Source organism: Phyllobates terribilis, unplaced genomic scaffold, assembly GCF_046119375.1.
Source record: "Phyllobates terribilis strain yellow unplaced genomic scaffold, ASM4611937v1 Scaffold_12__6_contigs__length_324123572, whole genome shotgun sequence".
Classification (NCBI taxonomy): Eukaryota; Metazoa; Chordata; class Amphibia; order Anura; family Dendrobatidae; genus Phyllobates; species Phyllobates terribilis.
In genome coordinates, this window is record NW_027362772.1 from 175,594,174 (window position 1) to 175,617,059 (window position 22,886).

The following is a 22,886-nucleotide window of genomic DNA, read 5'->3' on the forward strand; positions in this document are numbered from 1 at the left end:
GTGAAATATGTTAAGGAACTTCCTTTCCACTGTAAAAACTTGTGTATAAGGTAAAATAAATAACCCCCCCCCAAAAAATACTCCTCCACACCTTGGGCAAATGCATTCACCGGGAAATGTAATTTTAACATTTTACAACCTTATCTGGCCATGTACTGTGTGACACATGCATACAGTGCTGAAAAGACATGGGAACAGCATGGGGAAGACCCCTGTAAGCATCTCTTACACCCAGGTCACTGCCTAAAAGTGTGCCCATCAGAAGTCATCCTTGCCGCATCAGAAGATGCAGACTTGCAACTATCCCCGGGTGTCCACACTCGGTCCCCAGCCGCCCTGCAGCCGGTTGTCCACACACGATCCCCAGCCACCTGGGGTCAGCCGGGTGTCCATAAACGGTCCCCAGCCGCCCTTATTTCTCCTTGGAACATCCCCCCACACACTTTTCTTAGCCCGGCCAGCTTTAGGGCAGCATTGGACAAGCCCACCAGAGAACCAGACTACTCCGGTGGGCCCTGGCTTCTCCATCAGGGGAGTTGAGAGTGCCAAGGTGAGGACCATGATGATGATGACACAAGTTAGCATCTGCTTTGTTTTCTTGGAATGCAAGCGCATGTATGTAGTAGCGGCTAGGCCTGAGGTGGTCAGCGTTTTGGTGCATATCCTACCTCCTCTGAGGATTGCTGGATGTTTTCCTGCTACTATTCCAGTTCTATGACTCCCTTTAAAAACAAAGCTTCAGGTGATAAATGATGGATGAGGTAGTGGCAAAGGAGAAAGAGGAGGAGAAACATGGACCATTCATATCAATATCAGGCCAGTCAACCACATATGTCTTGTAGGATATGTTTCAGTAACAAAAGGAGCAGTTCGGCTATACAGTTATAGGGCATACAGTGAGTGCAATGCCTAGAAAAAATTTTGAGACACTCCAATGCCCCTTGGAAATGACATGGAGGTCAGAGAGCCCTAACTAAACCATTTTTTCCATTTATAGCAACTGGATGTCCTGTACACTGTTGGCCTAAGCAGTGAATGGAAGGCTTTCCAAAAATTATGAGGAACTGCAATGCCCCATGAAACAGACGTGGATTACAGCTTACTAAAAACCTTCTACCCATTATTGGGGAGTGGGTCTCCCTTAGTTTTCGCCTTTGCATTGAAAAGCAAAAACTGACTAAAATTAGGAGGAAATGCAATGCCCGTTGGAAGAGTCGTGGACGTTAGAGGTAATTAAAAACAACATTTCAATGGCCCTTGGAAGAGCTGTGGAGTTCAGAGTGGCTTAATAAGATGATTTTAATGCCCCTTTGAAGAGACGTGGAGGTCACAGTAGCTTAACAAGACGGTTTTAATGCCCCTCGGAAAAGACGTGGAGGTCCCAGTATCTTAACAAGATGGTTTAAATGCCCCTTGGAAGAGACGTGGAGGTCACAGAAGCTTAACAAGACGGTTTTAATGCCCCTCGGAAAAGTGGTGGAGGTCGCAGTAGCTTAACAAGAGGGTTTTAATGCCGCTCGGAAAAGACGTGGAGGTCCCAGTAGCTTAACAAGATGGTTTGAATGCCCCTTGGAATAGACGTGGAGGTCACAGTAGCTTAACAAGACACTTATAATGCCCCTTACAAGAGCCATACAGTACAGCATCTTAAAAATATTATTCCCATTATTGGGGAGTGGGTCTCCCATAGTATTTGCTCATGCCTTCCAAGCAAAAGCTTCCAAAAATTAGGACGGAGCAACTTGAAATGCCCCTTACAAGAGCCATGCAGTAGAGCATATTACAAAAATAAGTCCCATTATTGGGGAGTGGGTCTTCCATAGTATTTGCTTATGCCTTCCAAGCAAAAGCTACCAAAAATTAGGACGGAGCAACTTGCAATGCACCTTACAAGAGCCATGTAGTACAGCATATTACAAACATTATTCCCATTATTGGGGAGTGTGTCTCCCATAGTTTTTGCTTATGCCTTCCAAGCAAAAGCTTCCAAAAATTAGGACGGAGCAACTTGCAATGCCCCTTACAAGAGCCATGCAGTACAGCATATTACAAACATAAGTCCCATTATTTGGGAGTGGGTCTCCCATAGTATTTGCTTATGCCTTCCAAGCAAAAGATTCCAAAAATTAAGACGGAGCAACTTGCAATGCCCCTTACAAAAGCCATGCAGTACAGCATATTACAAACATAAGTCCCATTATTCTGGAGTGGGTCTCCCATAGTATTTGCTTATGCCTTCCAAGCAAAAGCTTCCAAAAATTAAGACGGAGCAACTTGCAATGCCCCTTACAAGAGCCATGCAGTACAGCATATTAAAAACATAAGTCCCATTATTGGGGAGTGGGTCTCCCATAGTATTTGCTTATGCCTTCCAAGCAAAAGCTTCAAAAAATTAGGAGGAAATGCAATGCCCGTTCGAAGACTCGTGGAGGTCCCAGTAGCTTAACAAGACGGTTTTAATGCCCCTTACAAGAGACGTGGAGGTCAGAGTGGTATAACAAGACGCTTTTAATGCCCCTCAGAAGAGACATGGAGGTCAGAGTGGTATAACAAGACGCTTTTAATGCCCCTCAGAAGAGACGTGGGGGTCAGAGTGGTATATCAAGAAGCTTTTAATGCCCCTTACAAGAGACGTGGAGGTGAGAGTGGTATAACAAGACACTTTTAATGCCCATTACAAGAGACGTGGAGGTCAGAGTGGTATAGCATGAAGCTTTTAATGCCCCTTACAAGAGACGTGGAGGTCAGAGTGGTATAACAAGACGCTTTTAATGCCCATTACAAGAGACGTGGAGGTCAGAGTGGTATAACAAGACGCTTTTAATGCCCCTTACAAGAGACGTGGAGGTCAGAGTGGTATAACAAGATGGTTTTAATGCCCCTCAGAAGAGACGTGGAGGTCAGAGTGGTATAACAAGACGCTTTTAATGCCCCTCAGAAGAGACGTGGAGGTCAGAGTGGTATAACAAGACGGTTTTAATGCCCCTCAGAAGAGACGTGGAGGTCAGAGTGGTATAACAAGATGCTTTTAATGCCCCTTACAAGAGACGTGGAGGTCAGAGTGGTATAGCAAGACGCTTTTAATGCCCCTTACAAGAGATGTGGAGGTCACAGTGGTATAACAAGATGCTTTTAATGCCCATTAAAAGAGACGTGGAGGTCAGAGTAGTATAACAAGATGCTTTTAATGCCCCTCAGAAGAGACGTGGAGGTCAGAGTGGTATAACAAGACGGTTTTAATGCCCCTCAGAAGAGACGTGGAGGTCAGAGTGGTTTAACAAGACGCTTTTAATGCCCTTTACAAGAGACGTGGAGGTCAGAGTGGTATAACAAGACGGTTTTAATGCCCCTCAGAAGAGACGTGGAGGTCAGAGGCGTATAACAAGACGGTTTTAATGCCCCTTACAAGAGTCACACAGTACAGCATCTTAAAAATATTATTCCCATTATTGGGGAGTGGGTCTCCCACATTCTTTGCTTATGCCTTTCAAGCAAAAGCTGACAAAAATAAGGACGGAGGAACTTTCAATAATGGCAACATGGACCACGGTCACCCTGGTGGTATAGTGGTGGTGGAGGCTGAGGATAAGGAGAAGAACATAAAACAGCCGAAATGAGGAAGCCTATACCCATGTGTGGGTGTGAAGCGGTGCATATGAATACACCTCCCGAAATAACAGAGTGGATTTGACTTTATGTTACTCTGTTGTCATTTGGTGGTGATGAGAAGTCTGGCCCAATCCAGCCCTTGTTCATTTTGATAAGGGTCAGCTTGTCAGCATTGTCAGTTGACAGGTGAGTGCGCTTATCAGTTATAATTCCCCCAGCGGCACTAAAAACACGCTCCGATAACACGCTAGCAGCAGGGCAGGCCAGGACCTCCAAGACGTACAGAGCGAGTTCATTCCAAGTGTCCAGCTTGGATTCCCAATAATTAAAAGGCACAGAGGAATCACGGAGGACGCTGGTACGGTTGGCAAGGTACTCCTTAACCATCTTTTGAAACTTTCCACTCTATGTGAGAGTACCCAGCGCCTCAGGGTCTGTCCGAAGGGAGGGTCTGAGAAAACTGTCCCAGAACATTGACAGTGTTCCACTGCCTCTGCTGGATTGGAGTTGCCTCTCTCTCGCTTGTACGCTTTGGTTGGTCAACAAACTGTGACCTCTGCCGCTAGCGTGTTCAGATGGGAATTTTTTTAACAGTTCTGCAGCAAGGCCCTTCTGGTACTGGCTCATTTTTGTAGACCTCTCCACCTCAGGAATAAGAGAGTGAAAGTTCTCCTTGTAGCGGGGGTCTACAAGTGTCACCAACCAGTAATAAATGTCACCCAACATTTTGACGACGCGAGGGTCACGGTTAAGGCAGCGTAACATAAAGTCAGCTATGCATGCCAAACTGGTAACGGGCAAGATTTCCGTGTCCTCACCAAGATGACGACTGACCATGCTCTCCTCCTCCTCCTCCTCCTCCTCCCCCCTGTCCTCAGGCCACCCACGCTGAACCGACAGTATGATACTTGTACAGGTACTACCGTCTACTGCGCATGATAACTGCTCCTGTTCTCTCTCCTCCTCTCCCTCATTGTCCCCCAATGCACATTGGGATGAGAAGAGGCTGGGCTGTGTGTAATCGCCCACTATGGCTTCTTGATCCATCTCATCATACTCTGGCTGCAATGCCTCCTCTTTAATTCTCTGCAGAGAGCGTTGCAAAAGACAGACAAGTGGGATGCTGACACTAATGATGGCATCATCGCCACTCACCATCTTGGTGGCCTCCTCAAAGTTTGTCAGGATGGTACATATGTCAGACATCCAGGTCCACTCATGAGGTCTTATGTGTGGAGTCTGACCTGAATATCGACGGCCTTGTTGCAGCTGGTACTCCACAACTGCTCTCTTCTGCTCACAAATCCTTTGCAACATGTGGAGGATAGAGTTCCATTGTGTGGGGACATCACACACCAGTCGGTGTGCCGGAAGCTGCAAACTCTGCTGCAACACAGCAAGGGCGGCGGAAGCTGTAGTCGATTTGCGAAAATGAGCTGACAGGCGGCGTACTTTGACGAGCAGATCTGGCAACTCAGGGTACGATTTAAGAAACCGCTGAACGAGGAGGTTAAGCACATGAGCCAGGTATGGTACGTGTGTGATCTCGCCTCGCCTCAGAGCCGCCACCTGGTTACGGCCATTGTCACACACGACCATGCCTGGATGTAGGTTCAGCGGTCTCAGCCACAGATCTGCCTGCTCTTTCACAGCTGTCCACAACTCACAAGAAGAGATGAGCGGTGTTCGAATCGAACTGTTTGCCAATCTCAAATTCGAGTTGTTTTGGGCGGTATTCGAGCCGTTCGACGAACCCGAACGATTTGAAAAAAATCAGGCTGTTCGAGGTTATGTTCGATAACTGTTAGTGCACCAAAATCGTAACTGGATTTTTTCACAGTAATGCTGATAATAAATGTTAATACACAGTTTGAGCGTACAGCGGTGCGGAGGGAGGGGCATGGGATGGATCTCTGCAGAAATAATGAAGATCTTCATTTTTTTTCTCTTTCCCGCATTTACAGTGGGGAGCTGCAGTCTGTCAGCCTATCAGTGCTTTTTTTCACACAAGCAAGGGCATGTGTCATTGGCTGTGTATGTCACATGTCCTTGCCCTATAAGACCCAGCCATTTTCCCCATCGCCACCATTTTCTCACTGCTGCAGCTGAGTGTTAGACGGCACCGCTGCTGCTGTGGGTGCTATATTTTGTAACTGTGTGAATTGCAAGCGAATTTGCTCTTAAATAGACAGATAGGTTTAGGGAGTAGGAACTAGTTCTAATTGCAGTCCTTTTGAGGGCTAGGTTCCAGCATTTCCTACGACTTTTAGCAGGCAGGTCTGTGCTCTTAAATAGACAGATAGGTTGGGAGTAGTGACTAGTTGTAATTGCAGCCCTTTTGAGGGCTAGGTTACATCAGTTCCTATCACTTTTTTGCCAGGCAGGTCTGTTTAAGTGCTGTGCAAGTGTTTTTCACAGCATTTGGCTAAATCTAGCTAATCAAATCCTTCTGGGCCTCTTGCAGTGTGTGTTAGTCAGTGGAGTAGCCTATCTGTGTTGCAAGCTACACCACCTGTGTATGTAATACAATTTTTTTACTGCACTTAGCCAAGTAAAACCTTTTGGGCATATTAGCAGTGTGTGGTACTCATTCTATTAGGCCATCTATACTAAGCTGCACCAGCTTTGAAATTAATAATAATTTTTAGCTGCATCTTGCCTGTAAAATAATTTTGGGCATAGTAGCAGTGTGTGGTACTCATTGTATAAGGCCATCTATACTAAGCTCCACCAGCTTTCAAACCACTAATAATTTTTAGCTTCATCTAGCCCGGAAAATAATTTTGGGCTTAGTAGCAGTGTGTGGTACTCATTGTATTAGGCCATCTATACCAAGCTCCCCCAGCTTTGAAATTAATAATAATTTTTAGCTGCATGTAGCCCGGAAAATAATTTTGGTCATAGTAGCAGTGTGTGGTACTCATTGTTTTAGGCCATCTATACCAAGCTCCACCAGCTTTGAAATTAATAATAATTTTTAGCTGTATCTTGCCTGTAAAATAATTTTGGGCATATGAGCAGTGTGTGGTAGTTATTCTATTAGGCCATCTATACTAAGCTCCACCAGCTTTCAAATTACTAATAATTTTTAGCTGCACCTTGACTGGAAAATTATTTTGGGCATAAAAGCAGTGTGTGGTAGTCATTCTATTAGGCCATCTATACTAAGCTCCACCTGCTTTCAAATTACTAATAATTTTTAGCTGCATCTAGCCCGGAAAATAATTTTGGGCATAGTAGCAGTGTGTGGTACTCATTGTATTAGGCCATCTATACCAAGCTCCACCAGCTTTGAAATTAATAATAATTTTTAGCTGCATCTTACCTGGAAAATAATTTTGGGCATAGTAGCAGTGTGTGGTACTCATTCTATTAGGCCATCTATACTAAGCTCCACCAGCTTTCAAATTACTAATAATTTTTAGCTGCTCATGTTAAACAGAATTCGGAGTCAGGTGGTGGGACAAGAGGAGGTGGAGGAAGTAGAGGAGAAGGAGTTGTATGCGGAAAGGCTAACATCTGCAAGGCCCAGACGGTCGGCAGCACCAAGGCAGCAGGCATGGTATGGTGGGGGAGAGGGATTAACCAGGGCGCAAGGTAGCAGCCAAACTAGTGAGGAAGGTGCAGGAACCCAGGAAGAAGTGGAGGACGAACTGGCGATGGGCATGGAAGACTCATCAGATGAGGGAGACCTTGATCACATTTCTGTTGTGCGAGGTTGGGGGGAGAGGGCAGAGGAAGGAAGCATCATTCTTACCCCGCCACCAACACAACAGGGACTTGGTGCTCCTGGATGCGCAAGACACATGAGTGCCTTCTTGCTGCACTACCTGCAACATGACCCTCGAATTGTCAAAATTCGAAATAATCCTGACTACTGGGTTGCCACACTCTTAGATCCCCGGTACAAAAGTAAATTTGCCAAAATAATTCCTGCCATAGAAAGGGATTCACGCATGCAGGAGTATCAGCAGAGACTGTTGCAGAATCTTACATGTGCTTTTCCACAAAATACCAGTGGTGCACGTAGTGAATCTCACAGTTCTAACTTGCCAACCGTGAGACTGTCGAGTCTTCAGCACTCAAACCGTAACAGAAACACAGTATCTGCTGGTAACAGCAATTTTGCGGAATCCTTTCACCACTTTTTTAGCCCATCCTTTGCAAGGCCACAGGAGACAAGAAGTCAGACACATAGTCAACGCCTAGAGACAATGGTACAGGAGTATCTCCAAGTGAACATCGAAGCCTTGACTGTGTCACTGGACCCTTGCTCTTTTTGGGCTTCCAATCTGGATAAATGGCCGGAGCTCGCCACTCACGCGTTTGAGATCTTGTCATGACCCGCAGCCAGCGTTCTCTCTGAATATGTGTTCAGCGCTGCTGGTGGTTTGCTAACAAATATGCGCACGTGGCTGTCCACTGACAATGTAGACAGACTCACTTTCATAAAGATGAACAAATCATGGATCCGCAAGGACTTTTCTACCCCTGTGTCATCCTGGGGAGAGTAAAAGATTGAGGGTTGGTTAAAATCACCTCACCAACCATTTTAAGCTTTGAAATTAATAATAAGTTTTAGCTGCATCTAACCTGGAAAATAATTTTGGGCCTGTATCAGTGTGTGGTACTCATTCTGTAATGCCATTTATACTAAGCTCCACCAGCTTTCAAATTACTAATAATTTTTAGCTGCATCTTGCCTGGAAAATAATTTTGGGCATAGTAGCAGTGTGTGGTACTCATTCTATTAGGCCATCTATACTAAGCTCCACCAGCTTTCAAATTAATAATAATTTTTGTTCTCTCTGAACGTGTGTTCAGCGCTGCTGGTGGTGTGCTGACAGATAAGCGCACGCGGCTGTCCACTGACAATGTAGACAGACTCACGTTGATAAAGATGAACAAATCAAGGATTCGCAAGGACTTTTCTACCCTTGTGTCATCCTGGGGAGAATAAAAGCTTGAGGATTTGGTAAAATCACCTCACCAACCATTTTAAGCAACTCTGGGACAATTGTTGCCACTTAAGTGGTGTCTGTGCCACAATTTTGGGAAAAAATGGAGACTCTTTTTGGAGTCCCCTTGCTGAGTTTTACGTGATGTTGGCATCGACAATTACAGGTGGGTTGGTTCCCCCCCCCCTTTTTAACCGTAAGAAACTACATACACTCTGGCTTGGGGTAACACAGATGGTTGAGTCTGAAGAGCTGTTTACTCAGAGGTCTGCTCCAAAGCTTCAGTGTCTGCTAGTCAGCATAGTAACCCAGCTGCGAAGCAAGCTGCACCGCCTGTGTATCTAATAATGATTTTTAACTGCATCTAGCCTAGGCAGACTGTGGTGACCCCCAACCAAACCCAGATGCTCAGCCCCCTACCGCCCCCCTTTCATTGACAATACAATCATGTAACTCTTACAACTGGATGGGTGAGGATCGGTCACAGCTTTATTAACTGTTTATACTCATTACATTAGAAAGACATTTTATTTCTAAAATTATTCAGCTTGTTGCAGCATGCCCTGTGTCTCCAGCCTCCACAACGGCAAGTTGGCCAACAAGTGTAACTCTCCAACATGTCCTTTCTATTTCCAGGCCACGGAGGATCCTGCATACTCGTATGCAGGACTCTGACCCCCATCCATCACTCTTAACGCTTGTTCCACTCCGTCCTGGAGTCCTGACAGGAATATGTCCAGTCCAATATCCATTAAGTGAACACAGTCGGGCAGTATGAGGCCTACTTTATCTCCTTCCAGTTGTCCGCCTCTGTCTCTTATAAATTTTGGCATCCAAATATTTATTAGCCGCCTTGTCCGTTCGATGGCCGTGATGTCTCGGGCACCTTGCCATACCGCGCTCGGCACAATCTCTGACTATTTTTGTGAAAAATTCTCTGAAGCGCTTAGTGTCTAGTTTCATTATTGCCATTAGTTATGCGCTCTTGTGATGACCTAGGTCGTTTCCCCCGGCCGGTATAACTAAGATGACCGGACCTCTTGCCTCTCTCCCTACCTTTAGTACCTCCATTAGTACATGTGGCCATTGCAGGCCTCTAATACCTCTCCTGTTCAAATATGTGTTATGAAACTCAAACTTCCTCCCTCCTGGGCAGATTTTCGCCCTTTTTTCTGCACAATATATATACGAGTGGCCTATCACCCACACTGTTGGCTTAGCGTCACTTGTAAATGAAACAAACAACGTTAGGATTACAAGTCCGGTGTTATGTATCTCGCCAAACACGTGGATCGCCATCTCCCTATCCTCTGAACTTCCGTTTCTGACAGTCCTGCTCTTGCTGCTTCCGTGGCCGCGCCTATGCGGAATGAGTGTGTCCCATAATCTTTGGGGTGGTTCCCTGCCGATGTTATGCATTTATTAAATATAGCTTGGAACTGTTATCTTGATAATGGCGTTCCATCAATGTGTGATATGAAGAAATTACTTTGTGATCTGATGGTTATATATGTTTTTACTATTGTTACCAGATTCAGCGTACCATTTGTGGGTTGTAGAAGTACCAAAGTGCCCCTGCCCGCTGGAACGGTTTTCAATTGGCGTATGTGTAGACGTATTGCATTATTGGCTATGACTACATCCTGGTGTAATAAGCCTCCACTGGTGTTAATTTTGGATTGAGGGACTAATTCGCTTATGCATAGCGCCCCAAAGAAGGTGATTGCAAATACAGTAGACAGTAGTGTTGCTTCGAATTGTGAGTATCATGTTAATGGTGTTAGGGATATGATGTGAGAAATCAGTTTTAGTGACACGGGATGGGACGGCTACACTCCTGACTTGGCTGACCCTTTTTCCACCCTTTTATGGATTGTCTGATGATGAATCTCTTTGTCACATATCCCCAATTCAGTAGTTGGAAGTGAAATGCTACTCTGGTCAGCCACCGCTGCGCTGACGCCCCTGATATGCCCCTCATCATTAGCTGGTGGAGAAATTCTATGGTGACTTGTAATCTGGCTTGTTCAAATTGGTCAACCCGTCTGCCTGCTACTAATCGTGTCCACTGTTCCCATGCCTTACTGTATGCTTGCCACATTGACGGGGCAACTGACGCTCTGATTAATGGCATCAACTATTCTCCACTAGATCCCATAGGGAGGCTGGGCAACTGTTGCCCGATGGGTTATTGTTGGGGAGGAGCTCTGTGAAAATCTGCCAATTGAATTTTGATAAAGCGTTAGCAGCAGCGTTAGACCACTCAGCATCGTGGCTAGCGCAGACCCATACATTGTGTTTTAGGCACAGGAATGCTAGCGGGCGTAGTAGGCCTAGCACTGGGAGAGACGATGATGCCATATTATTAATGCAGTGCGCTAGGCTGGTGTTTTTTGTTATGAAGAGTATATTTTTGTTAGCCAGGCGCGCATCCCATATTTCTATTGCTACCACTATAGGAAACAGTTGCAGGACTGTCTGATTTTTTGTCAGCACTTGTTCTGCCCAATACGGAGGCCATAAGCTTGTGCACCATTGGTTACTTAGTATCGCTGCGTATCCGCCTGATTCTGCCGCCCCGGTGAATAATCTTAGTTGAATGTTAGACTGTTCTGCTGACATAAATAACGTGTGACCGTTGAATGATTATAAGAAGGTTTTCCACACCTCTAAGTCCGCCCGTAGCTGCCTGCTGATTCTGATTGTATGACTCGGTTTAGATGCCCCTTTTGTTGCGGGCGATAAATGAAGAGAAAATTCCCTTCCGACTGGCATCACCCGGCTCGCAAACACGAGGAGACCTAGTAATACTTGCATCTGCTGTAGTGTTACTTTCCATACTGCGCAAAAAACCTAGATCAGGTGTAATGTTTTGGTATTTTTTCCCATGGGAGGCGGAACAACCTTGCTGTGGTGTCGATTTCGATGCCTAAGAACAAATTTTTTTAGTTGTGGGGCCTATGTTTTTGGTTGGGCATAATGGGACTCCAAACCGACAGGAGATGTTTGTGAATTCGTTGAGTAAGGGGCAGCGAAAGTGGATGACCAATCGCCACATGGTAGAAAAGAAAGGAAAAAATCAGCTCACCCACCTAGAAGATCAACAGCACGGAGCCAGGAGTGCTACAAGACGAACATGAGGAACTAGGAAGATCCGGCTGAACAAATCTTCTAAAATCCACTTTTTATTGGGTCATACAAAAAATGTTTTAAAAGTCCACCTTGGAGAAGAACAGTAAACGCGTTTCGAACTAAAGGTTCTTAATCATTGCATTGCAAAAAAACAGCAAGGAAGTGGTATATATATGTCATGTCCTGCTATGCACCTGTTCAAGGCTGAGTTAATCAGAAATGTAAACATACATACCATATTAAAATCATATTGCATAGAAACAATGCATATAAATGTAAATAATCCAAAAGAAAAAGAAAAGAAGAAAATCCATAGTTTGAGTACTTCATGCATGAACCGTCACATGGATATGAAGCATAAGTTGCAGTGCGAAGCTCACTGTGCTACAATGCGGCCTAGCGGCCTGGGACAACCACCATCTGCCCCACCTGTGTCATTCTGGGGAGACTAAAAGCTTGAGGATTTTGGAAAATGACCTCACCAACCATTTTAAGCAACTCTGGGACAATTGATGCCACTTAAGTGGTGTCTGTGCCACAATTTTGGGAAAAAATGGAAACTCTTTTTGGAGTCCCCTTGCTGTGTTTTACATGACGTTGCCATCGTCAATTCCATGTGGGTTGGGTCTCCCTCCCCCTTTTAACCGCAAGAAACTACATACACTATGGCTTGGGGTAACACAGATGGTTGAGTCTGAAGAGCTGTTTACTCATACTGTAGCCTGGGAATCAGAGGTCTGCTCCAAAGCTTCAGTGTCTGCTAGTCAGCGGAGTAGCCACCGCCTGTAGATCTAATTACAATTTTTTTTTCAAATTAATTATTTTTTTTATTTTTGTGTTGAAAAAGTACAAGAAAATACAATATACATAGTAAAATGGGTAGTATAACTATAAATCTATGCATAACGACAGTACATTGGGGGGTACAGGGAGGGTTTTCCATCAATATCCAGATCAATCATGTATTTTTCCATATGAAAGATAGAGAGAGAGGGAGCGGAGCACGGCAGACCACCAATCAATAGAGTGTGATTATGATCATTGTTGTGCCGAAATCATGGATAACTTTAGTTGGGGGCTAGATGGTAGGCGTCAGAGTTTTGCAAATCAATCCAATCCCTCCAAATCACACAGTATCTATCAACATCAGCCCACAGTGGGTGGGTCTCTGCTTTTCCAGTGTCGTGGAATGACATTCTTAGCCGCCTGTATTAGGTAGCCTATTGATGACCTTTGATAACTACATTTACTTATTGGTAACATTGAGAAAAGGAGGACTTCTGGCGTATTAGGGATAGTCAAACCAGTTATTTTCCCAATCATGGGAACCACCTTTGCCCAAAATGCATTTATTATAGGACATGCCCACCATATGTGTGACATTGTCCCTTCCCCCTCCCCACATCTCCAACATCTATCTGAGACCAATGGATACCATCTATGAAGGACTGCTGGTACCCGGTACCATCTAGAGATAATTTTGAAGGAGGTTTCCTGAGCTTTAGACCCTTTTGAGGTTTTATGTTTTAGGAATAAACATTTATCCCATTGTGAGTCAGAGAAGGACTTCCCCAGTTCCCTTTCCCATGCACCGCAGTCCTGGCCTATTGTCAGTTACCTGGGCAATGAGGAGATTATACAGTAGGGAGATGGAGTGTGTAGGGGGTGACAATGATAGGCTCAATTTTTCAAAGTTTGTGAGATCTCTATGAAGATGTGTGCGCTTCTTCACAGTTGAATAGAAGTGTTGTAACTGGCTATATTCAAAATTAGCCTTCGGGGAAGTGGCTCTTCCCTGTAACAAGTCATTGAGGGGGAGCAGCGAAGTATTGGAGATGACATGAGAAAATAATATCGGATGGGATTTATTGGAACCGAGAAATCTATTTGCAGATAGTCCTGGTGGGAAATCTGGATTATCTGAAATCGGGAGCAAGGGGCCCTGGGGGTCGATTGAGGATAAGCTTTTTTTTTGGAATCTCAAAGCCAAAGCAGTGGCATAAGTAATATATGACATGAGACCAAGAGAGGGGACAATTAAATGGGCGCACCATGGGAGAGTGGTAAGAGCTTTAGGACAAATGGATTGAGCTATTTTGAAGCACAATTTCCCCTCCGAATGATGGAAGAAGTCCAGGATTCTACTTCTTACTTACTGCTGCCATGTAATACCTTCTACAATCCAGAAGGCTAAGGCCCCCCTTTTGTTTGTGTCTGATCAGAACGTCCCCCCGAATGCGTGGACGCCCACTTGCCCAGATAAATCTGCAAAAGCTACTGCGTAGTCTTTTCCAAAAATTTGAGGGAATTGCCATGGGAATGGTTTGGAAGAGGTATAAGAGTTTAGGTAGGACGTTCATTTTTAGTATATTTATTCTGCCAAACGAGGAAAAATCCTTCAATGTTCAAGAAGTAAGATCTCTATGGAGTTGTTCAATAAAGGGCCCAAAATTAAGATAAAATAGACGGCAGAGGTCTCTATGAATACGAATCCCTAAGTATTTGATACCCTGTGAGGGCCAGGCAAAGGGAAAGTTGGATTGATGGAATCCTGTATGGATTTGGGGAGGGAGACATCGAGGGCCTCAGACTTCGCTGCATTGATTTTAAAATTTGACCATGTACCAAAGTGATCTATTTCAGCCATAACAGCAGTGATGGATATATGTGGTTGAGTGATATATACTAGGACACCATCAGCAAATGCAGAGCACTTGTACTTGGTGCATCCCACCTCAATCCCCCTAATATTGGGGTTATCGTGAATTGATGAGAGCAGGTGCTCCATCACTAGGATGTATAAGAGAGGGGACAGAGGACATCCCTGCCTTGTCCCATTGGTGATTATGAAAGGTGATGAAAATGTTCCATTTATCTTCAGCCTAGCTGACGGATTGCGATACAGGGCCATGATTTTGGCTATAACAGGGTCCCCTAGCCCAAGCTTTTTAAGAGAATAATATATGGCGTGCCAGGAGACTCTATGGAATGCTTTCTCAGCATCCAATGAGAGTATCTAATTACAAATTTTTAACTGCATGTAGCCCAAGCAATACTTTGTGCCTAGTAGCAGTGTCTGCTAGTCAGCGGATTAACCCAGCTGTTAAGCAAGCTACACCACCTGTAGCTTGGACACTTAATTTTTTCAAAGGAAATGGTTCTGGCCCCCGGGACACTCAGTGAAGAGCATCGGGGAGGCACCCCAAGGCACAGGGGCTGGGACTGGCTGTAGGACACCTTGCGGTGGTCCGCCAAGCTCGATCCTTATAAAAGCTTTTTAACTGCAGCAGCTTTAGTGGACGCTACTGGAGCTGGAATTACCACGGCTGCTGGCATGAGACTTGCCCTCGAATAGATCCTTGTAAAAGGATTTAAAGTGTACTCATTCAAATTAGAGAGACAATTTAAATTAAAAAGATTAGACCTGCCTCCACCGCAGGGGGGCTCGCTCGACCCACCAGCGGACAGGCACCAGTATTGGGAGAGGGGGGCTGGCCGTCAGGGTCCACCGCAGCTCTGGCACAAACCCGGCGACACGGAGGTGGCATGGGCAGGAACGGACTGGCCGTGTCGGCTTCGCACTTTTTTGGTTTTAGAATGGCATGACATGCCTATATCTGTGTCTCCCCCTCCTTTTACTCCTCCACCTCTTTTCTTTTCGCATGACTATATGTACTTGTCACTTTTCCATTTGTTAGTTGTGTCATCTGAGCAGTTTGTCGGCTTTTGGACACCTTTGAAGTGTTTTCTATGTGTTTTCTATGTGTTTCTATGTGTTTTTGTTTGCCTGCTATTGGTTTTAACGGTGTTCGAAGGTGTTCGATGAACAGTTCGATGAACAGTTCGACGAACAGTTCGGCGAACATACGGGTGTTCGACGAACCGAACCGAACTCGAACACTACCGGGGTGGCTCAAAACTACTCACAAGCAGTGTGAGGTTTATCACCTAAGCTTATGAGTTTCAGCACAGCCTGTTGCCGCTTGGCGGAGGCAGTACTGCAGTGCTTCCAGCTTGTAACTGATGTTGTGATATCTGAGATGGAGGCTGAACATGAGGAGGAGGATTATGCGCAGGAGCTGTACACTGTGGGGGCAACTCTGACTGACATAGGGCCCGCAATCCTCGGTGTGGGGAGGATGTGTTCCGTCCCAAGGTCCGACTGGGTCCTGGCTTCCACTATGTTTACCCAGTGTGCCGTCAGGGAGATGTACCGTCCCTGGCCACAAGCACTTGTCCACGTGTCCGTTGTCAGGTGGACTCTCCCAGTAACTGCGTTGTTGAGGGCAACGCAGATGTTTTGTGACACATGCTTGTGTAGTGTGGGGATGGCACACCGGGCCAAATAGTGTCGGCTGGGGACCGAGTACCGAGGGACGGCCACCGCCATAAGGTTGCGGAAGGATTCCGTCTCCACCAGCCTAAAAGGCAGCATTTCCAATTCAAGCAGTCTTGAAATGTGCGAATTTAGGACTGTGGCCTGTGGGGCATTAGCTGCAAATTTCCGCTTTCGTTCAAAGGTCTGGGATATGGACAATTGAATGCTGCGGTGGGACATGGACGTGGACGTTGATGCTTTTTCTTGAGAAACTGCCATAACAAGTGAAGACTGAGAGGAGGGGGCATCTTTACATGCAGTATGGACAGGGGATTGCCTTGCACACACAACAGGGGGTTCTATTGCATGCACAACAGCGGAAGAAGCAGTGGTGACACCCGCTGACACTGGTCGTGGTGCTTTGCTGCCATGTGCCTGATCATGCTGGTGGTGGTCAGGCGGGTAGTTTTGTCACCCCTGCTGATGCTGGCATGGCAGGTGGTACAAATGGCCTTTTTGGGGTTATCAGCAGAGTCTTTAAAAAAATTCCTGACTCTGGAAGACCTACCGCTTGTACTGGCAACATCCCTCGTGTTGGTGTTATAGGGAACGGCTGCCTGCCTTCTGTCTGCGGCCACCACACTGCTTCTTCCTGCCTGTTGGGGTACACTGCCTCCCTCCCCCTGTGTGCTGCTGGCCTCACTCTGCATGTCCTCCTGCCACATTGGGTCAGTTACTAGATCATCCACCACCTCCTCCACTTCCACTTGCTCACCACGATGCTCCTCCTCACTTCCTGGCAATTGTGTCTCGTCATCGTCCACCTCTTGTGACAAATTGCCAGCGTCAACTTCCTGTGGCTGTGGCTGTTCAAATATTTGGGCATCACTACATGGGATCTCCTCTTCCACCACTTCAAGCGTAGCAGGCGAGGGGCACAAATATGGAAATGGACCAGTGTACAGCTCTTCAGAGTGTCCAAGTGTGGGATCAATTGCTGGCTGACGACACTCCGCATGATGGGAGGAAGGAGCATCAGGGTGAGGAGGAGTATGCGGTCGAGAATCACAGCTACTAAGAGTTGACCGTGTGGAAGACAGACCGGAGGTGGTGGTGCCCAGGTAACTGGAAGTATTATCTGCTATCCAATTAATAACCTGTTCACACTGATCAGTTCGCAATACTGGTGTTGTTCTGTGCTTACCTAGTAATTCGGTCAAGAAGTGGGAGCGAGAAGATGTGGCTGTTGGTTGTGGCACATTTTCACCTTAGCCACGGCCCCGTCCTCTGCACGCACCATCACCAGAATGTCCAGTTCCACGAGCCTTGCCACGCGCCTTGCCCATTGTAAAGGAAATAAAATAGCTTACACTTGCACTATCAATGGAAAAAGGGTAATAAAAAGTAGATTAGAACCGTGGAAGAGGAAAACCACAGTTCTATTTCTCTGGCCTACACCCGACTCTTTTAAATAATCAGAACAATCAGGGAGAAACTATTACTGTTTTTACTTACGGAAAAAATACCAAAACCTGAATAATAGAGATTTTTTACCGTGGAATGGCAAAACCACAGTTATTGTTTACCAGACTTTTTAAAATATATAGATTTGCGGCTGAACAGTGAGTGACACACTCAAACTGTTTTTTTTTTTAGATACCAAAGGCCCAAAACTGGATACTACAGAGATTTTACCCGTGGAACTGCAAAACCACACTGGGATTTGTCAGGCGTTCACCAGACTATTTTTGTAAAGGACATATTGATACTCAAGCTAGAGAAACTCCATTTTGTCTACTCGCTTTAAAATCATGTTATTATCACTTCTTGCATAACATACATTCTTTCTTTCTCTTCGCATAGAACTTATCTCACACTAACTTTTTCTCAAGAGAACATTTTGTCAGACACTGTTATCTAACTTGTTTAGGCCAGGTTTGACCTTGTAAAATTTCCATAGTGCTTCAAACTAACAATGATAATATGACCATATATGTGTTTCCGTAATAATTGTACTCACATCAGTTAGCCTATAGTATTGTAGTATGGCTGTAGAGTTGATTGGCTATTTGATATACTCAAAACAATATAAAATGCTTAGCAAAATAAACGGGATCAGAGATTCTTTGAAACCTCCCAATACAGAACATTGTTTCCGTTTGGTTTTCTGTGGATTGCAATCAACATAATAATTTAATAATTTGACACACACTTGGTCAACCGTGAAGGGTTATTGCCCTCCCTTAACAGTTGGTGCCGTGACTCAGATCCCTAACCAGGGACGCCCCTCCACCTCTGGACGTCCACAAAGAGAGACCTGCCTTCAGCCTCCCCCACTGGAATTGGGACTGATCATCCCCCACAAAAAGCCATGGTAAGTGCACAAGTTCATTACTAGTGACACTGACCGTTTGGCGTGGTTTCCACGTGGTGTGTGGTTGTTTGCAGTATCTCCGGATGTCCTCTTTGGATGTAGTCAAAGGTGAGACTATAAGGGGTGAAGTCCCATTAGGAGCCTGATATTATTTAACTTCAAATCAGTATCACCTCGGATTGACAAGTGAATATTGTGTAAATCTTTCTCAGCTTCTGACAAAAATCCTTAGGAGAGACTGAACATTGTTAGCTTCAGTTGCGGCAGGTGATCGAAGATTGGGTAGGACACGCAAGTAGATATATGTATATCGAGTGTCCGGAGCGCTGCTAAGTTGCTAAGAGCTGCAAAGCTGATGCAAAAGGCGCTTCTCCTTTCATTGTGCTGTGAAAGAATTCCCGCAATGGGAGGGGTGAGTTGTTAATAGTGGAACAGCTGAGAGCTCTGGCCAGACTTTGCTGTGCACAAATTAAGGATCTTTTTGTCAGTTGTAGTGAATAATCAATGTTTCTGTGGAGCAGAAAGAATTTGTCTCTCCAGGAGGAGAGAGAGAGACAGGAGGAAGAGAAGGGAAAAGATCATTTAAGCACGCGCCAAAAGTGTTTAAAGTGTTACATTTTCCTGTGGAGGGGAGGCTTCAGCCTGTGTTGTGGGACAAAGGAATTCGCCACAATAGAGGAAAATTAGTTGACTGTGGATTGTTGGAAGATGCTGAAAACTTTAGGAAAGTGGCACATGAGATTTGTGATGAAGGATATGTTGAAAAAGTACAGGAGGAAGTAGGCCCCCCCACTTCCCAAATTATGTGTCCACAATCCAAATCTAAAGCCCCTAAAGAAGCATCTCCCACAAATGTAGCAGTACCCCAGCCCCTGAATCCGGAAACTGAGCAATTTATACCTTATGAAATTAAATACCCTGCACTTCCCACTGAGAGTCAGCCACCATCATATAACCCAGACGGTTGGCTCTGTAATGTGTATTCGGTCACTAATTCAGGATGGCGCAAGACGTGCTATAATTGTGGAGCACGTAAACCCGGTGTTATAGCACCAACCTGCCCATTACTTAACGAAGATGGGGGGTATTATAAACCACCACCCCCACCTGCCCCTGCCATGGTCCATACTCCATTCAGAGAGACCCAGGGTCCTCTGAACTCTTCCCTATTCACCCTCTCCCAAACTGGGGAAATAGAACATGGACACGAGTATCAGGAAGTGGCATCTGTTTTACTGAATAGTCCTTCAAATTTCTCCACTATACTGAGAATAGGCATCGGGAGTATACCACAACAGCAGGTTGGGATCATTGTAAACGCAGCAAATGCGAAACTGCAGCATGGGTGGGGGCTAGCTGCACAGATATGTCATATTGGGGGACCTACAATACAAGCTGCATCTAATGATTACATCCGTGACCATGGACCATTAAGAGAAGGAGTGGTGGTGGCTACAAGAGCCGGAAAGCTATCATGTCAGTTTGTTATACATGCGGTTGGACCAAAATATGATCCCCTGGATTTACCCAGGTCACAACACCTGCTTAAAGAAACAATCCAAAACACCCTGGCATACGCATCACAGCTTCATGCGGCCCCAACCCTAGCCCTGCCATTCATTTCCACTGGTATCTTTGGATGCCCAAAAGAGGTTGCGGCCAAAATAATAGTCGGAGCAATAAAGCAGTGTATTGCCATGCATCTAACTAAATTGAGAGAGATAAGACTCTTGGCCATCGACAGGGATCTTGTTGATTATGCTGCTCAATTAATCAAACCCACAATCAAACCCGAAATCTGGTCTCCTCCAGTATTCCCCTACCTCCAAGATCTCCCCACAATCAGTACAATGGTAATTGCTGCACCCGCAGTACCCATAGCACGGTATCCCCCCTTGCTCCCCCGGTATCCTCCTCCTCCCTTACAGCCCCACTATTACCTCATGGTGGTACCTGATCAGCAAGTAATGTATCCCGAGAGAAGACCAATAGTGAATTCACGCCTTCAGTACTGGAGATGTGGCCGAGCAGGACACTTCCAAAGAGACTGTCACACCCCTGCTGGTCAGTGCACCACGCAAGTCCCCGTATTCAGAAATAGGACACCCGGCCCATGGGACTTGCCATGAGAAAATGTTCCCCAGGACCGCCCGTTCTGAAAGGAAGGCCAACCAGAGACTGCCATCGTGATGCTGCCCGTAATCACCCCCGAGCTCTGTTCATCTGTAGTTCTCCCAGTGGGAGGGAATGAGGGAATCTTTCCGGTAAAGTTCATGGTAGACACTGGGGCGGCCAACTCCATTTTAAAATCAATCCACTGAACTGACCCAGTCCAATTTTCTAACGATAATCTAATATTGATCGGTGTAGATGGCAGATCTAACAAACACACTTTCACCAAACCTATTCCAATTGGCCTATTTCCAGAAGTAATGGCATATTCCCGATCTGCCAGGTAAATCTTTTATGAGCAGACCTCTTGTCTAAATTCCAATCCAGAATCCAATTCCAGGACAATGGTCAGATGATCCTTACTTTAAAAGATCCAAACTCTGATGCACACATAGAGGAGGTCTGCATCTTACGGGCACTACCCACGGTTATGAGTAACATATCAGATACCAATGAAATGTTGAAATGTTGGAAAGTAGTGAATACTTGTGAGGAAAGGTTGCACTGAGTTTGTTGACCGAAGGAAAAAGTATGTAGATATGTGGAGGAACTTAAATGGTTAACTGAAATATGCGCGCTGCCAGATAAGCGCCCAGTTACAGCTGCTAGCATAGCAGAACGGCCTTGGCTTCATATAGAGCAGAGAGGGAAAAAAGGTGAATGGAGGAAGAAAATACAGACAATAAGGGAAAGACGCTATGTTATGTGTATTACAAAGATACTGCTCTCCGATAATGGCGGAGTAATGAATTGGTGGAAATGTTCTAATTGTGGCCAGCAGAATCCATTGTCAGCAGATTATTGTGTTGCATGTCACGTGCCCCGTCCAGGAGACACACCCCTTGCCACTACCCAAGTCACTCCTAGTTCTCCTATCCTCATCTGTTATACCTATGTCCGCCCAAAGTTCAACACTTCCTGTAGCGGCCATGTTGCTACACCCATTGCATCACCTCCAGCCTCTGACCACATGTCCCTTTGGCGGTGGCCATCTTGGTGCACCCTTCCTGTAGTATGCTTCCTTCTGGTGGTAGCCATCTTAGCACACCCGAAATACAGGCCGCAATACACACTACACCCAGAATCCCAGAATGTGTATGAGAAAGATCATCATGATCAGTGTGTGACAGAGCAATATATGTGTTTATGTAAATTAATTTTCTAGATGGTCATATATCCTTAAGCATCTAATAGATGCACGTACACGTTGTCTGTTTTTTTTTTTGTTTTGTTTTTTTATTAGCATTCCACTACACAAAGACTGTCAGTTTCTGTTTGCATTTACATATTACATTTACACAGAGCAAGTGTCCATCAGGGCCAGTGTTAGCCTCCTCAAGCATCTGGCAAATCTGAATTGTCAAGTCTCAGCCTCGAAGCTTCAGTTTTGCCTTTGTCAACTGGTCTTCTTAGGCCATTGCCTTACTCAGGGTGCCAGACATCTCACAGAAGAAAGGAAGACGGCCATCTACCTGCTACCATTCCCAAAAGATTCCATAGAGCTGCAACGGTTTCTCGGACTATGTACACATTGAAGACAATGGATCCCAGACGCCTCACGTCTGATGCAGCCCCTGTATGATGCATTAAGAGAAGACAATCTGGCTGATGTAAACAACAAGGAGCACCAAGAACTGTTGCAACAATCCCAGCTGTCTACGAGCGGTTCACGCCACACAGCAACCACCTAAACATCTGTCTACACAGAGACACCTGTGGCTGCAATTTTCGTTGATTTTGCCAGAAAATGTGAAGTTACACCCGTGGTTCACCACCATCAACCCAGCCACCCTGCTACCAGCACCTGAAGGAGAGGGGAAAGAGGCTCCACTGCATGATTGTCCGGAACAAATTACTGCGGAGTCAACTCCACTTGCTCTAGTGGGGGAAGTACCCTTGGATGACCCAGAACTTGCGTTGTATACGGATGGATGATCCAGATATGCTGACACCTCTGGCAGGTTTCATACTGGATATGCTGTCACAACTGAAGATACATTGGTAGAGGACGCGGTCTTACCTCCCAGTATGTCAGCACAGGAAGCAGAGCTCAAAGCTCTGACTGCAGGTTCTCCTGTGAAAAATGCTGAAAGCGTCAGACAATTGATGGAAGCGGTGAAACTACCAAGACAGTTGGCTGTCGCTCCACACGCTCTATGCTCTAAATAAGAATGCCAGTCGTGGAAGGAGGCGGGTGCTAAGATGATAGATGGGCTATGGAAGAAGAAACAACTGTACTGTTTGCCTCGACTCCTGTATCCAGCCGTTGCAGCCTACTGGCCCCATGGACTGCTTAGTGGTAGTGGATATGTTTTCCAGTTGG